This window comes from Cheilinus undulatus, linkage group 16 (assembly GCF_018320785.1).
Source record: "Cheilinus undulatus linkage group 16, ASM1832078v1, whole genome shotgun sequence".
In the NCBI taxonomy this organism is placed as follows: Eukaryota; Metazoa; Chordata; class Actinopteri; order Labriformes; family Labridae; genus Cheilinus; species Cheilinus undulatus.
The window spans coordinates 22,684,255-22,705,958 of NC_054880.1; the positions used below are offsets into that span (position 1 = coordinate 22,684,255).

Genomic DNA, 21,704 nt, shown 5'->3' on the forward strand with positions numbered 1-21,704 from the left:
GTAAGGGACAAACAGTGTCAATTTGCAATAAGAGGTTTCTTGCATTGTAAAATGGTTTGCATTTTCAAGTGCTCTTGGGCAACCAGTTCAGTTACCCGATCCTCAGGGTGACACCATTTATTACTGACACTATTGACTTGTTGGAAAACTAATATGTTGACACTGTTGTGGTATTTTCTGCCTGCCAACTAACTGTATGTTAAGTTATCTACGGACATGAAGCACCTGTATGGCAACAAACTGAAGTCAAAGCATACAGTGCCTATAAAAAGTATTCAAACCCTTTGATTTTTGACACTTTCATTGATTTTATAAATTAATCATGGCCAACTTACAAAAAAAAGCCACAAAATACCCTTTATTGTCAAAGTGAAAACAGATTTCTACACAGTAATGGAAGGTCCAGTCCCTGGCTACCATTACACCATGAAGACAAAATAACACCACAGAGAAAGGTTGTCAAAAAGTACAAGTCAGGGGAGGGATACAAAAAAAATTCCAAGGCACCAAATATCTGTCGGGTTCAGTTTAATCCATTGTCAAGAAATGGAAAGAATACGGCACACGTGTAAATCTGCCTAGATCAGGTCGTCCTCACAAACTAAGTGACCGTGCAAGAAGAAGTCTAATGAGAGAGGCCACCAAAACACCTATGAAGGAGCTACGAGCTTCAGCAGCTGAGATGGGAGAGATTCTGCAAGTTCTTCACTAGTCAAAGCTTAATGAGAGAGTGGTTTGTTAAAGAAAATTCCTATTAAATATTGGCCAGAGTTTCACAAGAAGGCATACTGGAGACTCTATGATCAAGTGGAAGAAAGTCCTTTGATCAGATAAGATCAAAATGATGCTTTGTGGCAATCAGACAAGACGCTGTGTTTCCCGGACACCAAACACTGCACATCACCACAAACACACCATCCGCACTGTGAGGCATGGTGGTGGCAGCATCATGCTGTGGGGATGCTTTTAGGCAGAAAGGGTGAAATGAACGCGGAAAAAATACGTGGAAATCCTGGAGGACAATCCTATTTAGTCTGCAAGAGAACTACAGCTTAGAAAGTCTACTTTCCAGCAAGACAATAACCTCAAGCATACAGCAAAAGCTGCACAGAATGGTCTAAAGAAAATAAGGTGAATGTTCTGGAGTGGCAAAGTCAACACCCAGACATCAATACAATAGAGAATCTGTGGCTGGACGTTAAAGGGCTGTTCATGCCTGATCCCCGTGCAACTCAGTGCTGTGATTGTAGCCAAAGGTGGTTCTACTAAATACTGACTTAAAGGGGGTGAATATTTATGCAGTCCCTTATTTATATTACATACTTCTATTAAATCAAAATTCCTTTATAATGCCTCGTCACTAACCCACAGTTTTTTCACTTGAACTTCCACAGGTTTAAGAGGACTGCATGATATAAACAAAGGGTATACAGACAAAAAATGTAACTGGACCAAGAGTGGTGGCTGTTTATCAAAACTTCCTTAAATACATTATATTTGTCAGCCTAAAAAATTTAGCAAGAAAAAAAAAAAAATAATAAACATAAGTCAGTTTTACATATCCTCTCTTAAAAATTTCTCAAAAATTTCAGCCAGGCTGTGCCTTGAAATCTTTCTTCAAATCACAGCCAAAAACCTATTTTTTTCCTGCCCCAACTTCACGTGAAAAATTTACTAAAGGAAAATTGTTGGGTGAAATGTGGTGAAAATTTGTACGGCTGCATTCACACATGCAACAAACCCCCAAAATTTCATGGCATTATAAGATTTGTGTATACAGGTATGTGAATGATTTTAGAATATTTCAGTTAGGCCTGTCTTTGCTTGGTGACAGGCTCTTGGTAGAGGACGCCTTAAGGACATGCTGAGATAGTGTTGCTTAGACCAGAGTTGGCTTATCGCGTGGGATACTTTTTTTTAGCATGATATCATCTGCATAAGTGGAAGTACCATTCACGCCAAGTGGTGTCATACTGAAGTGTGAAACAACAGGGAGAAGTAACAATAAATGGGGAAAAACAAATATTGAGGATGGAGTGATGATAAAAAAAATGCTGCCTGATTATCACTTGGGCTTTTAGTGAAAGCCTACAATGCATCTGGAAACATAAATAATGGGCTTGTTTATGTGCACACCTGAAGCAAGAAAGTTAGACCTATTCTCAAGTTGTTTGTCAAAACAAATGAAGACACATTTGAGGTGAGAGCTGGTGTATTGAAGTTATGTAGTCCAATAACCTTAGACACTTTTTTAGTGACAGGTGTAAACGGGACCAGTATAAATATGTCCATAAAGAGATAAAAATGAACATTTACAGGCTCCAGAGATTTCAATAAAAGGATTTTCTGCCTTTCAATCTGGGCTTAGAGAAACTATGACAAGCAATTTTAGCATTTTTTCTGACATTCGTAGCCCTACCATTAGTCTGAGTAAATATAAAATAATGGCAAACAGATCTGCCTTTGGATGACTGTAAATCTGAGGGAATGAAGACCTCACCTCTGACCTCTAAATCACCACTGCTATCCCATCAGCTCATATCAGGACATGAGTTTTTGGTGTCACACATCACCGAGGCACGTGAACACTGCGAAAATGACGCACAACAGCACTGACCCATACTACAGGGTTGGATATAGATTACAAGGCTGAGGAAGACTTCAGTATCAAGTTCACATACTGTCGGAGCCTATGGATGTTTGTGTGCATTTGTGGTTGTGTGAGAAAGGAGACAGGAAAAAGGAACGGCAGGCGGTGAAAATAAAGAGAGCAGTATTTTGTTACGACAACAGAGGTGCTGGAAAACAATCTGAAAGCAAAAACAGGCTGGAAGACCTGATTGAATGTTTTATTTAGTGTGATTTGGAGCATATGTGGGCATGATTATCCATGAAACCTGAACAACCCATTTAGGTAAAACAGTTACATTCAAATAAGGAGAAGAAAATGACAAGAAATAATGTTACACTGGTATTTAGATTTCCCTTGGAAGCCATTTAACCTCCTTTCACTTGTTCCAAATTGTGTTTCAAAGTAAATGGGCCTGTGTCAATTTTCTGAGCAATGCAACACCAATCTAGTCATGCCACTTCTCCCTCAATGACCAATTAAAATGAAGTAAGGGTGTGACTTTAGCTCTGTCAGCAACAACTGGAGGAGAAGCAATCTTATTTCATCTTTATGAGGGAACAATTTCAGGTCTAGAGCTGCAGGACATGACTCCTTTACATTAATTCATTTTTTTCCTGGTGAGATTTATTTAAATTAAAGAAAATATATAACACATAGAGCTTTTCAAAACAGGCCTTTGAGATTCAACCGAAGAAGCTAAAGTTAACTTTATTAACATTTTAAAAAACAAACACAAGCAGAAGTCTACGCATTGCCACACATAATAAAGGAAGCGTTATCTTATGTTTCCACATTGACTCTGAAACTGATGGAGTCAGTGTTTTCTTTATTCAACAAACTGATCTTAAATGCTTTTTATTTTTGCAGCATGACGCCATATATGTTTCTTACTACAAATTTTGCAATGACTCGAAAAAATAATTGCATGGGACTTACTGCGCAGCTCTGTGTGTGTGTGTTTTTTTTTAGTTATGGATCCAAAAAAAAAAAGGCATCTGGAAAGAAAAAAAGGACTCAATGTTCAAAGATCTTGAAAAGCATTCTTAAAATGAGGTGTGTGTGTTTTTTTTTTTCTGTTTGCATTACCACAAAAACTGATATCTTATGTCTGTGCAGATAAAGTCTGTGAGGATGTGATTGTAAATCTCACTATTGCTTTTCCATTTGGTTTCTATTAGGTTTAATTGATGCCTTTACCTTCATGTGTTTTTATATATATGGGTATATTGTTGTTTCCTATAGCTATATCCTACATTCTAGCTCTGTTTCAACTAGTGATTTCATTTTTTGTATTTTGTTGAATCTTCTTTACATAATAGGTCCATGGTATAAATGCTCACTTGTCTCTTGTCTAAAATAGCCACAGGCTCGAATGTGACTTTTTGACCTCCCCTGTCATGTCTGTCCTATTACTGTTGTCTGGTTTTACGCCGTTGCATTGAAGTGCAAAAGAATAATACATTTATGTATTGTACAATTTACATACTTCTTAACTTCTTGACTGTTAATCTTTTAAAAGTGCATTAAACGTCAAAGAAATGGTTATAGGCAAAGCCAAATGTCCAACATTGTTGGCGTGATAGTTACATGGTTTAAAAATTTTAAGCCTCCTCTTGTGTGACGTGTGTGTGCTCCAGTGAGTGTGTAGCAATTTAACAAAATGTCTCTGGCAGATTTTTAGTCTGTGTTTTTCTGGGTCTTTTACAGAGATAGTGTGACTGGAGTACAGAGACTCTTCAGTCTGGAGTTACACACTCTCTCACTGTCTGTTACACACAAACACACGTGCACACCATGCACAAATATTTGGCAGCTGATAAAATGCTTTTAGGACATCTATACCCACAAAGACATGTAAATACACTGCCTTGCAAAACAACACGTGCTCTTTAACACTTAACATTTCTGCACTGGGGATGATATTCCCATGAGAGATGACCATATTCCCAGCTTTGGGAAGCAGATGGCATGGATAAGTATGAGAGCGAGAGAGACAGAGACTGTATGTGTGCATTATGGTGCAGCACTGCTGCAGTGCAGAGAGCAGGAGGGGGGGCACATGTGTATCAACGTGCACCAGCGTCAATGACAAATCCCTTACTCATAACACAGGGCTTATATCACTATACTAGCTGGTATGTATGTGACGTAATATACCTGCTGTTCCCATACGTACACTCACTCAAACAGCAATGCTGTATTAAAACATTCATAAGTACCTCCCCCACAGAGCTGTTTCCCCTCTGACGTCTCAATTAATCTCTAATCTCACCTGAACCTGAAGCTCACAGCTGCCTCTTCTTCTTAAATACAAATTTAATGTCTCTGCTTGATCTAAATTTAGCTACCATAGCTGATTACATGTCAAAAGGGCAAAACACCCACATTGTTTCAGAGCCTCTGTTCAATTAGGTTCAATCAGTCACTATGATGACAGTTTTATCCAATTTAACAAGACCATCTGCCATTAAAAAAAACATTCAAGTATGTCCCCATGCATCATCATTTTATTTAACAATGCAGCCAACACCTCACTTTATTATGTGAAGGTGGAATCTTAAGTTAGCACTATTTAGTTGTGGCACATCATAAACAAGATGGATTAGAACAAATTTTATGAAGAATTAAGACAGCAGTCTTTATTTAACACCACAATAGAAAAGAAATAACAATGCCACACATGACTGACCTGACAAACCAGTTTTTGTTGACTTGCCAACTGGCAGGCATACTGAGTGACCCACTTCATGTCTGTTGTGCATTTTTAGCCTTTGTCAATGTCAATATCAGCTACAATATCAAAGCAAATCTTTTTTTAAAAGGTTGCAGAATACTGCAAAATGTGTGCCAAAAAAAAATGAAATATAAGAAGGTAATGTGTGAAAAACCTCTAAGTAGCAAGTAAAGAAATTACCTTAGCAATGGTGTTAGTGTGTGTTATGTCACCTGAAGCCCTCTTCAGGTCAAGAGGCCCAAAGCTTAAAATGCCAAGAGCTCAGCTCTATTCTTAGGCTACAAGAAATTTGTTTGCTAAGCTAGCATAACATTAGCAAAGGTGAGGACAGGAAAGGACAGAAGAGGACTCTGCTGTGTGTCATGTCAGCTAGCTTTGCAACCACTAATAGCCCAGTCATCCTTGGATTTATTTTTAGCTTAGCTGGCTAATAGGCTAGCTGGTTATCACTCTCACTGGCCCACATACTGTACAAACTGCAGTCAGTTCATCCTAAAAGATAGCAAAAACTGTTAATCTAAAAGAAACCCCCAACATCCAAAAAATAATAATAATGTTGCAGTAGGTATTTGCACAGATAGCAAAATATAGCGAGCAAGCTAAACAAAAAACAATAACAAAAAAGAAAGAAAGAAAGAAAGAAAGAAAGAAAGAAAGAAAGAAAGAGAAAGAAAGAAAGAAAGAAAGAAAGACTTTAATTTCTCCCACTGTATCTTACTTTCAGATTTCTACAGCTTAGTTTTAGGACAGCTGACTAAAAGGCTAGCTGGTTATCACTCTCACTCGCCCACATACTGTATACACCGCAGTCAGTCCACCCTAAACATAGCAAAAACTGTTCAAGAAACTCTTAAATTTCCTCTAAATAATTTCATAGGTATGTGCAAAGATGCAAACTTAACTAGCCAGCTTAACAACAAAAATAAAAAAGAACATAAGAAAGAATGAATAAAAGAAAGACTCATTTTTAGATTTGTCTCACTTTATTTCATGTTTCTAAAGCTTAGTTTTAGCCCAGATTGCAAAAAGCCTAGTTGGTTACCACTCTAAATGGCCCACATACAGTATAGGCTACTGTGTAGCTAGCACACCCTAGAGGAAACTACACAACTAAGAAAGAAAAATAAAAAATATAACAAATGTGGCAGGGTGAATGAAACCATTAATGCAATTTGATAACATTTAAAACCAACAATAAAGCATTTACAAAAGATTTAGCACAGACAGCTAGCTAAACGCCCTTAAATAACCACTCACTTTTGGATGACCCCCACTTTATTTCTTAGACTTTCTGATGTCAACAGCAAAGTTTAAGCCCAGTTCACTAATAGGTTAGCTGGTTATCACTTCTCTAGCCCACATATTTTACATACTGCAGTCATATTACACCCACAGAAGATAGCACAACACACCTAGCTTGCTAAACAACATATAGACTAAACACCACTGACTTTCCCTGCTTTATTCTACAGACTTTCAGACTCCCACAGTACATTTTAAGTCCAGCTGGTAGATATGCTAACTGGTTATCACTTTAACCATAAATTTTAAACACTGCAGTCATAGTATGCCCACAGAAAAAAAGCATGACACAGCCAGCTAGCTAGCTAAACTTAACAAATAAAAAAGACTAAACACCACAGACTTTCTTTGCTTTATTCTATATAATTCCAGATTACCACAGTATATTTTTTTAGCCCAGCTGTTAGATATGCTAGCTGGTTATTGCTTTTACCATCCTACATATTTTAAACACTGCAGTCACATCATACCCACAGAAGATAACCCAACACAGCTAGCTAGCTAAACCAACAAAAGAATAAAAACTTTTCTGCTTTATTCTTTAGACTTTCAGATCTCAACAGCATATTTTTAGCCCAGTCGGCAGATAGGCTAGCTGGTTACCACTTTTACTGGACCACATACAGTTGGGGTCCACCATGCAGAAGGTTCACACCCAAAGAAAGCTAAGCACAGCCAGCTAGCTTGACAATCAAACAAGAAATAGAAAACAATACTTACAATTTGATTTCGTGGGTTTATTTGAGGTCCTACAGTTACAAGTAGTTGGATGATTTTATGCCCACATAAACTGTTTGTTTTAGCCTGGAGCATTATGATCAATGCTTAAGTAGGAAAAAGCTCCTGACCAGACAGTCAAGATAACCAGATTAAAGTGTTTCCCTCAGTTTGCGATTGTTTTACAGTATCATAAACTATAACAGTCTATTGAAATAGAGACCAGACACACAGAACAAACACACAGTTATTTTAATCCACAGCCCGCTAATCTGAACACGTCTAGACAGTTAATGTCAGTGTTGTGTCTAGTGTCTCCAAATAAGCTTAATTTTTATGTAATCTACCAACACAGAAGCTTTCCCCCCAAAACAGTATCCTGCCAACATAACTACTTTTGAATTTTAAAGCTGTATGAACTCCTGCAGGTCTGACATTTTGATGAGAGATCATACACTGAGGTTTTGACAAGTCGCTGACAAGCAGCCTTGGCCTACTTCTCCCCCGGAGTCACGTTACTGGCTGTGTGTCGCCCTCACCACATAACTACACATACACATATACAGGACTGTAACTCACCACCTCCAACCTCTTCTGTGCCCCCCTCTGACTACAGTACCCCCTACCTAACATCGCATTACTGCACCCCACCACCTGCATCCTGTCTCACTGAGGGGCCTCCTTCATTTTTAGAGGGACTGTGGTGGGTGTTGGATATCTCCCCCCTTACAGCCCTCTGAGGCTTTAACCACAAGGTAAGATAGGAGATGCTAGCATACTTTATAAAAATGTCCTTCTTGTGTCTTCCTATGTGTGGGTTTGTGTTTGTTTGTTTTTTCTTCATAACCATAATCATTCACATACTCTTTTTCAAAAATAACAACCCAAAGCCTGCATAGTCGGCCCTCAGTAATTAACAACACTTCACCCCCAAAGATCACCACGAGTTGATTTAAAGAAGTCAAACGACACTGTGGAGTAAAAAACAGCATCTTGTTCACAGCAGCAGGTTCGACGGCAAGTCAAAATATTTATTACAGCCTGCGTGGACCTGCTCAGGAACGACTTTGAGATGGTTTTTACCCCGCCCACACGTCAACTGGAATATTCCACAGTATAGCTGACAACACAGAAAAAACACACACTCACAACACCAGCCCTTATGCATGTACAAATGTTTGAAGCTGATAAAGGCTGGCAGGAATCAAACAGCTTGACCCACATCTCTCCTTCACAAACTAAAAGACATATAATTAGTTTCAAAAATAAAAGCCAAATCATTAAAATTTGCAGAAGAAACAGTTGCAAATGCAGGCTAATAATTATGCAAAAAACTTCCTTTTTCTGCAGCAGTGATGGTACAGAAATAAATCTTTATGGTATGATACCAGTCACATTTTAATTAACTCTTCAGCGCAGTCTTGCTCAAGCTTGGCACAGCTTTAACCACAGAGGAACATCTTGTTCGCAATAATTTCCGGTTGCCAAGCTGGTTGAAAACAAAACCAGCACATTACTCATAAAATGCTGTTCTATGAGAAGTTGGGATTAAAGTTTATTCCTTTGTTTTGTTTCTCTTCTTGCTAGTTGTTTTTCTGTCAGAACAGGCCTGACACACGGAAGAAATTTAGCAGTGTGTTTATGATACAAACCAAACTGTGACCAACAATCCCACCAAGCTTAACACTCCTGCAGACATTCTCCATAAGCTGCACACAAACAGTGTCTGTCTGAAAATTGGCAACTTGACAGTAGATGAGTGCCAGGGGGCTTTTGGCCATACTCACTTGAGGGCATGCATGAACAGACTTAAAAATCTGAATATCTGAAAGCATTGCATGATGACAACAGAAAGTAGAACCCAAAACAAAAGGATATCCAATACTTATTTAAATAAATCATTGCAAATAAACATTCCACAGGAATTATTTCCTTCCAGATGTGAATTTTGTTTTCACTAACAGGTAGCCACAAAGGCTCTGATCTTCATTTCTGGCATCAAATATGAAATAGACATGTCATTTTACAAAACTTGTGTTTTCTTAGTTTCAGCATTTCATATGTTTTAAATGTGCTTTTTCTCAAATGAAGTATGTAGTTTTGGTATTTTTCAATCATCCTATTTTTTCGGCTGACTGCTGAGGTCAGCCCTACATATGGCTCTGTCCGTATACTGACTGACTGACTGGGTAACTGAGTGAGTGACCCTACTTCCAAAGTCCTACCATAACAGAGCTGTGTTTGCTTGTACTGAATACTGGCTGCCTCCACTGTGCTAACTAGAGCCATACATACAGAGTTGTGCTATGGGCGGGATTTAGTGGGACTGAAAGCCCTCTAATGGCTGCCTTCACTGCTCTAAATACTCAGATACCGCTTTAGCATGGCCTCTGTTTCACCAGAACTGGGTCACATTTCTGTATGACAAAGAGTTTTAAAAAACCCAATAAGCTTTTCATGTTGGGAAAGATGTTTTCACTCTTCTGCTGACCTGCTTTGGCATGACTATGTGATAGTTAAGGGGGAAAAGGTAACTTGTGTGAATACTTGTGTATGCTGGCTGCTCGAGGAGCGATTAGCTCTGAATTAATCACAGCAGCACTTTAGTCAAAACTGGACATTTCTTTATTAAAACAAGCGAAGACAGCAACACTAAAAGCTTTCGGTAACAGAAAGGGTGTTTTTGCTCTTCTGCCAATCCGCTTCAGTGTGAGTGTGTGATAGTTAAAGGGGGAAAAGATTACTTGCTCTTTTGTCGCCCTGCTTTGGCATGACTATGTGCTAGTTACAGGGAAAGGGTTAGTTGTTGTATACAGCTAACGAGTTGTTGTGTCTCAGCTAATGACTCTAGCAGGCCTGTCATTAGCTGGGACTGAGCCGCAGCGGCACTTTTGTCTGAACCAGACAACGTGTCTAAACCCAAATAAGCTCAGAGAGCAACACCGAGAGCTTTCCATCACAGGAAAAAATGTTCTCGCTCCACTCCCAGTCTGCTTTGCCATGGCTTTCCGATCATGACGGTAGGCTTGTCCTGTATTGTCCACCATTAGCTGTTAGCAGTTAGCTGTCAGCTGTGTGCATGTTTTCTTGACGCCTGCGTGAGCCAGGGGTGTGCGCTATGTTAAAAAATATTTGGTAAATATTCCCTAAATACCGTATGATTATGGGGAACAAATAAATGTTAAAATCTCTGCATTTGCCTTGTTAAGAGAAAACCACTTAAATGTTTAGCACGTCTTTATTTTCAGGGAGTATGATAAATGTGCTGTTTATTGATAAATAACAGGTATAAAAAACGATAGCAACACTAAAGTAGACATTCAGCTGAATTTTACACATTTAAAGACCCTTACACACCTGTCTGAAGAGAATTACAAATGTTCATGAAACCTGCTGCAGTTTTTTTAAATTTTAGAATAAACAGCTCATTAACAGTTAGTGTTTCATTGTTAGTATAAACTTTCTATCATTAAAGACTTGTATCTGACAAAAAATATTTAATCTCCATTGACTCAGTGTCTGTCTCTATCAATGAAGTATGACACATGTCTCTGTAGAGATTCATATGTACACAGAGAAGAGCTTTATTAAGAGGAAAGACAGAGAGAGAGATGACAGCATGTAGCTATACATTTAAGTTGCCACAATAAATTTGGCTCACAAAAACTAACAATGACAAAATCACTCTACCAGTCAGGTATTTCAACAGGCATCCCAGATAGTTGTAGTCAGCCACATACTAGGTTTTTACCTAGTCTTGTTTTTATTTACATCATAGAAGATGCAGCAACTTTTAAGGAAATGGGGTTGTAATGTGGCTGGATAGTTCAGTATTTTATATCGCTGATTTTGGTTTGGAAGATCAGGGGTTTGTAAACCAATTAAGGCACAACCAGGAGCCAGTGTTTGCTCTCAGGCAGGGTCCTTCACGCCATGAACACCTGTCTGTCTTACAAACGTTCATTGCTTAGTACAAAAGCATCTGCTAAATGACACTGTAGCATTGTAACATTTTAATGTCATATCAGGAGGAGAGCTTTATGTCATGATTAATGGGAAATAAAACTTCAGCTAAAACTTTCAAAAGTCATTGTTTCCCCTACATTTTCCATTCAGGGATTTTCTGGGGTTACACTGGAATGAGTGCATTTGTTTTGGTTGAGTCATACCAAAGCAGGAAGAAGTGGATTTCAAAGAGTCACATAGCTATTTTATCATCTTTTTTAAGTAACACAAATTTCATTTTAAAACCTGATAATGGGAGATTAAGTGTTGCATCTACCTATTTGTGTAGATGCAAGTCTGCATCACTATCCGCCCATATTCTCCATCTGCAGCAACCACATGTTTCTGATCAAATCTGGCACCAGGTATGTTGTGGAGACTCGTGATGCATGCCTGACTTCACCAAAAATATCACCAGTCTTTTAGACATTTTCATAAACATCCAAACTACAAGTACAAACCCCCTCCAAATATCAAATTACATGAACAACAAACAGACGAAAACAACACGCAAAACCAATTAAAATCAATGGGTGTAACATTTAAACCAAACCACGGAGCTTTATAGCACCAAAGAGCACACATTTGCATATCTGGGAGGCCACATATGATCACATTTAGTAGCAGATCAGCACCATAATAAGATCAACAGAGAGGGGAAGTAAGAAACAGGAAGAAATGTTCAAAGAAAAAACACTGTTTTGGTAAGCAGACAGAGATATCCCGCAGTAAACACTACCTCTTAAACTGGCACATGACAATTTAATAAAGCATCTGACTGTACAGGGTTTCTATTTGCTTTAGTGGTAAATCAGCTTTTACTTGTAAGAATGTGTGAGAAGAAGTCATGTCCTTTTTCTGTTGCCAGCAATGTGTGTGCATGAGTGTGTGTCCATTACTTAGAGTGCAGTATTACTAACAGTGTTAATGACATTACTGGCTCACAGCCAGTTATCGTCTCTCCTCTTTCACCCTGGATACCTGACTAGCTGTCTGGCTTTAGAGCCCCTCTCAGGAACTGCACTCTGTTCTACATGCTAATTTAAATAACTAAAGAAGACAGCCCTGGATAAATAACCAGCTAGTTTTGATCATCTGTGAAAGTTTTTTTTAAGTAAATATGCCATAAAATCAGAGATTTCAGCCTCTTATGTTAGGATTCTGAAGGGTTGCTTTGGACAAACAAGCCATTTAATTGTGAAACTTTTAATTAAAAGTAATTTGTCAAGCTAATTATTCCAGGAAATTTCACTGACTGACTGGTTGGTTATTTTAAAAAAAAAAAAAAAAAAAAGAAAAAAAAAAAGAAAAACTGAGCATGCAGCTCCAAATCACCAGTAAAATGCTGAATTTTCCATTACACTTAGTTTAACAATGCGATATATTAGAGCCAAAATAACATTTTGAAACATTTTCCACACTGTTAACACCCATGAAAAGGCACCACCATGATTTGAGGAATTCTTCAGTGTGAAGTAATGTATGAACAAAGTATACGAGACAGGAAGAGATTAGTGGAAAAGTAAACGAGACCAGCATTGTAAAAGCCTATTTTTAAGGCAGTATGGTAATCCTGTAAGTTTTTGTATCAATGGGATTGACTTTTATGTCTTACAACAAAGTTTTTGGTGCATTCACTGTTTTAATTTTTAGATGAACTTGGCAGACAAAAAAAGGGAAAGATGTGTTTAGTTGATTATTTCTTTGTTGTGACAATGCTTCTTGTAAATAAATCCTATACTGTTGGAAAGCCTGTTTGTTTCCATTTTAAATGGTGCCACATTTGTGAGGAACATGCATTTGTGGGATGAACAGCAGAGCTGAGTATGTGGGTTGTGCCCATGAAAAAAATTTCAAATCTTCTCTGCCATTTTGCCAAAAAGCATTGTCACAGAAAAGAAATAATCTACTGAACACATATTTCCTTATTTTTTTGAGCTAAGTTCAGCTTCCAAACTATGGCAGAAGGCATTTGGTATTTGAAGCTTATCTATTATAGATTGTGCAATTAAAAGTGTTTCTCAACAACTTCAGTGACATAAAGGGTCTCCTTTTGCATCCAATTTGACATCAATTTTGGTCCTACAGCTATTTCATCATAAAATCATGTACTCTGTTAACCTTACAAAGCAGATGGATACGCCCCTTTCTGTGTTTCTCACTGGTGAATCCATCTTGCAAAGCTCCCATCTGAACCATTTGGGCCCGGTTAGAAAGTGACAGTACCAATCAGCGACTAAGGGCAGTACTTTCAGGCGCAGCAGAGTCATGACGTATGCAAGCAGCAACAAGAGACCGGCGCAATTATGGCAGAAGTTGACATTTTTTCGTTAACAGAAGAACAAAGAACAGAATTGAGTTGTTTTCTCTACAAAAACGACAAAAGTTGTGTACTGATTTGTCTACAGTTGCCATGGTTCCCGTTATGCAGTTCCCTATGGAGTTTAGTCCCTGGTAGCTGCGCACGCGCACCTCGGTAGCGGCAACGAAGTCACGTGTTTTGTTGCTCTAATTGGCCCATAAAGATGTGACAGACAGAACGTTCATCCAATCACCCTCCGAGTTTTTTTCAAAGGCTCTGCCCTTTCCCAAACGCTGTATGAGTGGTTTTCCAGATGGATGTGTCAACAAATCCATCTAGCGTGTCAGGTTAGATCTCTGTTATTAAAGCTTCAAATCTAGAGCTGAGTATACAAACCAATAGTTTAAGTAGAAAGATGCATAGAAAACTCCATGACTACAATGCAAATTGAGACTTATTCTTTGTCAGTATTGTAATTGTGTTATTTTTGTATCAGTGTGATTACGTACCATCATAACTGAAACTCTTACTGCAATAAAATTATCAGAGTTGTGATATAAGAATTTCATTCAGATTGCGAACTCTACAAGTTTCCAGTCAAAGGTCACTTCAAAAGACAAGAGACAGATGATGGTGTTAAATGTTTCTTTGGGTGTGGCATCTGGCATCCTTCGCTCAATCAAGATTTACAGGCAGCCAAGATGCCCCAGACAGCGCAAATCTGACTCACTGCCAGTCATCCCTGGCGTCCACTCAGCTCCTGGTAATTTAATTGGAAGGCGGGACATCAGTTTGTCCCCGGACATTTTGGGTTCAGGATGACTCAGAAAGATGAGAACAGTGATTGGATGGACACCAAATGAGATATCCTGCTTTTAAAGTGAAGTTTCATTTTCATTCAAAACTTTAAAATGACTTTGGGTAAAACTTTGGCAAAAGAAACTTTAATGACACTTTTCAGTTTGGCTGGCTTTGACTGTGGATGTTTCACATCAGAGCAGAGCTCACTGATGAGGTATTAAAGTCAGCCACAGGCAGCAAAAGCAAAACTGCACAGAAATGTGACGAAGCTAAAATTTATTCAAGCTTTTCACACTATCCCAGTTCACTCTGCCCTGCAGGAAAACTCTGTCCTTTACCATAACTTTTTGGTATGCTGCTACCTCGAGCTAGACAGTCAAATTTACTGCTCCTTTAGTGCTTACTAAAACTTGTTGGGAGTGCTTTTAAAGGTCAAGACTTTTTTGTTGGCCATGGCTTTGCAAATCAGGCTTCATTTCTGTTTTATTCCATAAGATTATCCAAGTGATCTTTGAACGGGATTTCACACTTTTCAAAACTGCAGGAAAAACACAGGTCAAATGCCAGCTCATTGTTTTGTTCTGATGGCAAGAAGTAAATGTATAAGAGTATTAATACTCTGACAGGGGCCACTTGTTTACTACATTTAATCATCTTTGACCACAGCTGACTTCTGATGGCAAATAGCAAACAATAAATTTAAGGGAGGATTATGATATATAAGCCCATAATGATATGGAAATGTTGTTGAGAATTGAAACTTCAATTTTAAATTTTAAGGGATAAGGATAAACAAAGACTACAGCTGATGTAGGTCTGTAGGTCCTGTGTATAACTTCCCAAACCTATCCAAACATATGGCTGATAATTATGGTCAACATAAGCTGATATTTACAGACAATATATCGGGTGTAAATACTGGCAGATTTCAATACCTTTGAGCTAATATCTGACAATACCAATATCATGTAGATTATGTAGTCCATCCCTAATAAAAAGATACCAGCGTAAACATGGATAAGGCATGCAGTATTCTTTTGATTTCCCTTTAATTATCCTGACTGATGTAGAGTATGAGTGGTCAAAGGGCGCAAAAAGAAAAACCATATCAAAACTGCTTTATCCGTAACCCTATCAGCTGTTTCATTTATGTCAAGTGTATTTTGAATGTTTCTTTGTGTTTCTATATGTGTTTGAACCAAGTGTTTAAAATTGGCTCTTAAAGGCTGACATTAATATTGGCATGATGGTCATTCAGTGCCTGTTCTTAGATTTTTTCTATCCTCAACAGATGGCGTTCCCCACTTATTTGATTAAATACTAGAATACCCATCATCTCGACTTAAAGGTCACATTTTATGCAAAGTACAGTTCTGCAGGTTTTTCTAACAAAATTACTTCACAGGCATGTTTTGGAGATCTCTGAGACCAACATTAACTTGCCTTACAGGGGTGAAATATGTAACCTTTGGGGAGCAGGTGGCCTAGTGGTTAAAGGCGCTCCCCATGTACGCATCCGGGCTGAGGCCCTTCACCGCATGTCTCTCCCCCACTCTCGTCCCTGTTTCTGACTCTATCCACTGTCCTCCTCTATCTAATGCCCAAAAATAAATCTTAGAAAAAAAAATGTAATCTTTAATGTTTAGATTACAGTCAGCATGAAAAATTCAGCTTTTATGTTCACACCCACATGTGGAGTCCTAAAAATTTGTTTGAAAATTTCAGGAGCACTGCCTCTAAAATCCTCCAGTCTGTTGTTCCCCCTTTCCCTTACAGAGGAAGACAACGCAGTCTAAGAAGGCAGCACATGATGTAAAAAAGACGAAATGAAAATGGCGGACTAAGAAAAGAGTGAGCTATATGACACAGTAATGAGGGTTTTTTGCCTTGTTATTAATATTATCTGTGGTGAGACACAATTACAACATCAACTACAGACTGTAGAACAACATACAGCAAACAACTATGACAAACATAATTTCATCACATACATTTAGATGGGCGCTAATAGTTCATAACCAAGTTCACAGTGTTGTTTAAAGTCATATTTACTCGACTTTGATGTTTTGCCTTTTTTTAATAATTAAAAATCTTAATGACATGAAAATGACCATTCCCTATCTTATTTAAGAAGCAAAAAGTAGGAACAATTACAGAGTCTTCATGTTGGATAAATAAGAGAAGAGAAGAGCTGACAGGTGAGCAGGCAACGTGGACCTCTCTATTCTTAGAAGATGTTTGTTTTATTAACAATCTCTCTAGCTGCATCTGTGCATGTGCATTCGTGTGCATGTGTCCTCTAACTCAAAGCCAGAGCTAAACACAGTACAGTCATCTGATATTGTCTTTGATAACGGTCCTACACCACTGGAAAAACAACCAGCCATGCATACAGTACTGCACACAGTATCCAAACATACAGACACTTATGCAGCGACTCCTGAATAAGAATGTGCATGCACATATATGTCTATCACACATGTATGTGCTAAATATTGACATTTACTTACACATTTACTAAGAACAGAAAGGATAAGTCCACAAAGTTAGGAGCTAAGATGATTATCAGATTGTTTTTCTGACACACCTGAAAAGTAAACAACCTCCCAGGTGTGTGATAAGCCGTGTCACACCTTTACAATTCTAATTTGCCTGTTTGGTTAAAAAAAAAGAAGCTAAAAAGAAATATGTAAACAAACCACCAACCTGCCATGTTTTCCCCTCAACCGCTGAGTCTTCGACTCCCCATGACAAACAGCATTTATAGCTGCAACAAGTGTGTGTGTTTGTGTGCGTTTATGTGTGTAAGATCTGGTGGAGATAAGGTGTGCTATTGATGGCAGCGATGTAAGTGAGACGACAAACACGCACACACATAAACACACGGTTGAGCTCTCTGATCAGAGGTGGGAAAACATACTCGCTCACTTTTTCTTTCCTTAGGAAGTGGGTTATCTACACAGGGGATCAGGATCCAGGATACAAAGCCAGATCTGCTCTGTGTGTGTTTGTGTGATGGACAGAGAAACGTAAACATGCTGAGGAAGAATTAGAGGCAGGCAGTATTTCTTTAGACCAAGGCTAATCTGTAAAATGATGTGGTTTTAACCAGATATAAAAAGTGCATTCTGCTTACATTTTTACTTATTACTGCTTATAATAACTGTTTTACTTATTGAGTTTAATTCAGTCTTTCTTCTATAAATTATAGTGTTTTATATCTATTGATGTTAAATGAGCTTGAGGTTCCTAAGACGTTTTAACCCTATAAAGCCCTTAATGTATGTATGGTGCAACTAGTTATGCCTACCTTATTTTTTTATAGAAAGTATTGTAATTAGTGTGGTAGAAGTAGTAGTCTGTTACACCTGAAACTCGTTTTCCTATTGAATAAATCAGGACATGATGACATTTTCAAAAATCATTCTCTTGTCATTTGTTTTATATCAAGGACTGAAGTTATCCATAAACATGGAATGGCCATAAGTCAGTGGTGGACTCTGAAGAGGGGCAGGAGAGGGGGAAGAGATGGGGCTAATGTTGGAAAAAAAAAACTACAAAAGTGCCCTTTAGGATGCAATTAAGGAAATAAAACATGATGAAGTATCCTCTAGGATGCACTACCAGTGGACAAAACTTGATTAAGTGCCCATCAGTGGTCCTTCCAGTTGTCAAAATGTGATAAAGTGCCCTTCGTGGTTCCTTTCAAATCGGACAAAATGTGAAAAAAAAGTGCCCCCTAGGGAGCCCTTCAGTTGGTATTATGTAAAAAAGTTAAGTTACATTTATGGTGTCCTTCTAGTGGACAGAACTTGGTTAAGTGCCCTCTGCAGTGCCCTTTCATTGGATAACATGTACTAAAGTGTCCTCTTAGATGGCCATCTAGTGGAAAAAAGTTCCCATCAGGGTCCTTCCAGTGGACAAAGCATGATAAAGTGCCCTCCACAGGGCGCTTTCATTGGACAAAAGGTGGTAAAGTACCTTCTAGGGTGCCTTTCCAGTGAACAAAATTTCTTTGGATCCCCTTGTGTGCCATTACACTTGACAAAGCTTGGCTAACTGCCCTGTGGGGGGCTTTCCAATAGGACAAAATGTGACAAAGTGCCCTTCACTGGGTAATATGTAGAAAAGTTGCCAACTATGTTCCCCACATGGTGGACAAATCGTGGTTAAAGATGCCCTTTCAACTACTATATAACAATGTTTCACGCTGTGGTGCCCCACCACATAGAGCAGGTATCCTGTTATTGTTTTTGTCCTAAACATCCTGAGTCCGCCACTGTAGTAAGTGGATTGAGGGTGCATTAATGTGCTTGCACCTCAGCTATTGAGACATTTAATATGGCCTTAGTTTCTACAAACTCATCAATATAGCATCAATTTTGGCTTCAAATAGCTGAAAATGCTACAGCTAAACTTTAAGGCTTCTGATTGGTCATTCAAAAACTCAGTGGCAATGTTAAGGTAGATTTTACCACAATAGTTTTCAAAATGCTAAGCTGATCAACAGCTGGCTACTTTGTTGTAGTTACTAGATGGATGGAAGGGATATATTTCATCTTACTCTCTGCAAAAATTTATCTTCTTAAATTTTTCATTCACTTTTAAAAGGAAGAGTTTTTAGTAAGATTTTGTGTGGTGTCATTTTAGCATTACTCCACATTTCTTTGTGTTTGTTGAGAGACATTGTGTCACCTTTGCTGGAGCATTCTGCCAAAAGACAGTTAAGTCATCAAGGTTGCACAATAAAACATCATTAAATTGCTTTGAATCAAGGAGATTTTCTTGGTCAACAGTTTCTTTGAGGAACATTCAGGTTGATTATGGTCCAAGATGGCTGCTCCTTTTCTTGTGTACATTTGAGATTATTTTTTTGACAACAAATCTTATAATTTGTTCTTTTAAATGCTAAAAATGCAACCCACAATAATTCTCTGGTGTGGAAACGTTGCTTATTCACCTTGTCTGGCAACTACCCCTTCTGAGGTTACAGACAATAGAAACAATCACTCCCTTTCCCTGATGCTCTGGGTTGTTTTTGTACATCACACATAGGAAGCAGTATTAACTTCAGTCTGTTTCGTAAGCAGCTAAAAACTCCTCACAGGAGCTTTAAGGAACCTGCTGTTTGCGTGTACTTCCACTGAGTCCCTCAAGTCTCTTCATGGGGTGTGGAAACCTATTACCTAACAGATCTGGGCAATGATGGGTAAACTGGTTTGGGCTTGCTTCACAAATCCACAGTCTAACAACATGCTAAAGTCATTTTGGAATGTTTAAAGTGATTTAACTTGTTAGGTGAGAATTTGTGTTTGAGCTGGAATTCAACCTGTGTGAAATAATGTCAAAGTCTCCACTTTTTAAGTTCATTTTCTAAATTAGAATTTGCCCTCATTCAACCGTATATGCTGTTCAAGTATTTGTGTATGGCAGATGATACGGAGTGTTTCCATGTGAATAAATACATTTAAGCATGTTTGATCGGTTTGCATTACAGCTGTGTGAGCGTGTGCCTTAGTATGTATTCATGTGACTGTCTGCATGTGACCAGTCCTGTCTGGCCGCGTCTTGTGCAGTAGATTCTGTGTGCATCTGTGTGTGTGGGTAATAACACGAAGCTGACTCAGCACCAGTTGATAGTCAGCAAACATTTCATCAAGAGGAAGTCGATTGCTTTCACTTCAGCTGAATCGGCTGGTCTCAACCACACAAACTGAAACCTAGGCAGCATGATGGCGACAGAAAGAAGCTGACAAAAAGACACTAAGTTTTTAAGGGAGACTGTGTTTATGTAAGCATAATCACCTAGATTTGAAAGTTTGGTATGTTTTACTCGGCCAAAAACAACATAACAGACACCAGGGAGCCTTTAAAATACAGTCAATAAAAGTATTGATCCCTCCTACCCTTGTGTTTGTGTGTACGTATTTGAGACTCACCAAAAGGCCTTGAAAGCGTCATAAATGTCGTTGAGACGTCTACGTTTGGTCCAGGCTGCAATCTTAAGCCCTGCAGTGGTACCTGAAAAACACACAAAGCAAAACAGCCTTGTTTACACCTGCTGTTTAAATGAGCCTCAACGAATCAGCACTATGCACACAGACCAAAACATGGTTACAACAATTACAACCAAACACAATAACTATTCTTTTGGAAAGGTAAACAGAAAGAAAGTTTTATATCTTAAATAGATCTGAAATAAAAACAAAGACTATGTAATTTCATCGGATGTGCATCACAGCAGGTTACTGTGTCAGAGCAGTGAAGTTGGAGGAGCACCAACATTTATAACACTACAACTAACACTGATGCACGTTATCCTTTATTCTCCGATGAAGGCATAAAGCGGCCTTAATGCATCGATATTAAGCTTAAAAAAAAAGTAAAAGAAAAAAAAAGCACAATTGAAATGCTACAACACACCGTTTTGGTGAACATCTTTGATAACTTTAATGATAATTGCTCTTGATATTTTTCCAACATTACACAGGATGCAGGTTGCATCACATCCACAACAGGTGACATGTAAATGCATCAGTAGCCAGTCACAATGAAAACACGAATGAAGTTATTATTAAAAGCTGGGCACTCGTCCTTAAATTAACTTTATTTTCAATTTGCAAGCCCACGCACAGTCACTCATCTTATTTTGAACAGTCACAGGTGTGTTAGTCACTACAGTAAAGTGCCTCTTCCTGGTATTACAAAGGAACAAGTGCTGAAGAAAATAAAGCCAATTGTACTAATGTACCTACTCTGTGTACAAAGTGTAGCAATACTGCTGCCAAACCCTCTGCTTTAAGAACTGAGTGAATTATGAATAATGCACCAGTTTTTAGTTACAGAAACCTAATTATGCAACCTGACCTATCGCAGGCTGTCAGCTCGAGCGTCTCCTCTTTTTTTGTTTTGAAACAGGCCTACACAAACTACTGTAAATGCCTCCTCCGCCTCCTCCTCCTCCTCCTGCTGCTGCTTCTCTCTCTGCAGCAGCAACCTGAGATGCTGTGTATTCCTCCTGCCGGAGCCGAGTCCCGACGACGGACAGAAAATATTTAATATCCGTGCCCTGTCGTCGCCGGTGTGTCAACTAGGACACCGAGCTCACCTTGCCGGGTCGTGTCAGCCGCGGGGCTCCGTGTTTTTGTCCGCTGAGGAGGTCGCTCAACTCTGCTGCAGCTTTTGTTGCATAGGTTGTCCGCCGCTGCTGC

General features: G+C 38.7%; 1 protein-coding gene across 2 annotated transcripts in view; it reads right to left on the reverse strand.

The window, feature by feature from the left end:
- Window positions 1–21,704, reverse strand: part of LOC121523401 (solute carrier family 45 member 4) — a 76,851-nt gene extending 55,147 nt beyond the window's left edge. The window contains exons 1-2 of one of the 2 annotated variants that reach the window (XM_041808286.1): window positions 21,602–21,704; window positions 20,433–20,514 (exon numbers count right to left, since the gene is read on the reverse strand). The gene's annotated coding sequence lies outside the window, so the exon portion shown is untranslated. Of the gene's footprint in view, window positions 1–7,964; window positions 7,982–20,432; window positions 20,515–21,601 lie in introns of those variants that run through there. The other variant, XM_041808287.1, reaches the window with a different exon arrangement.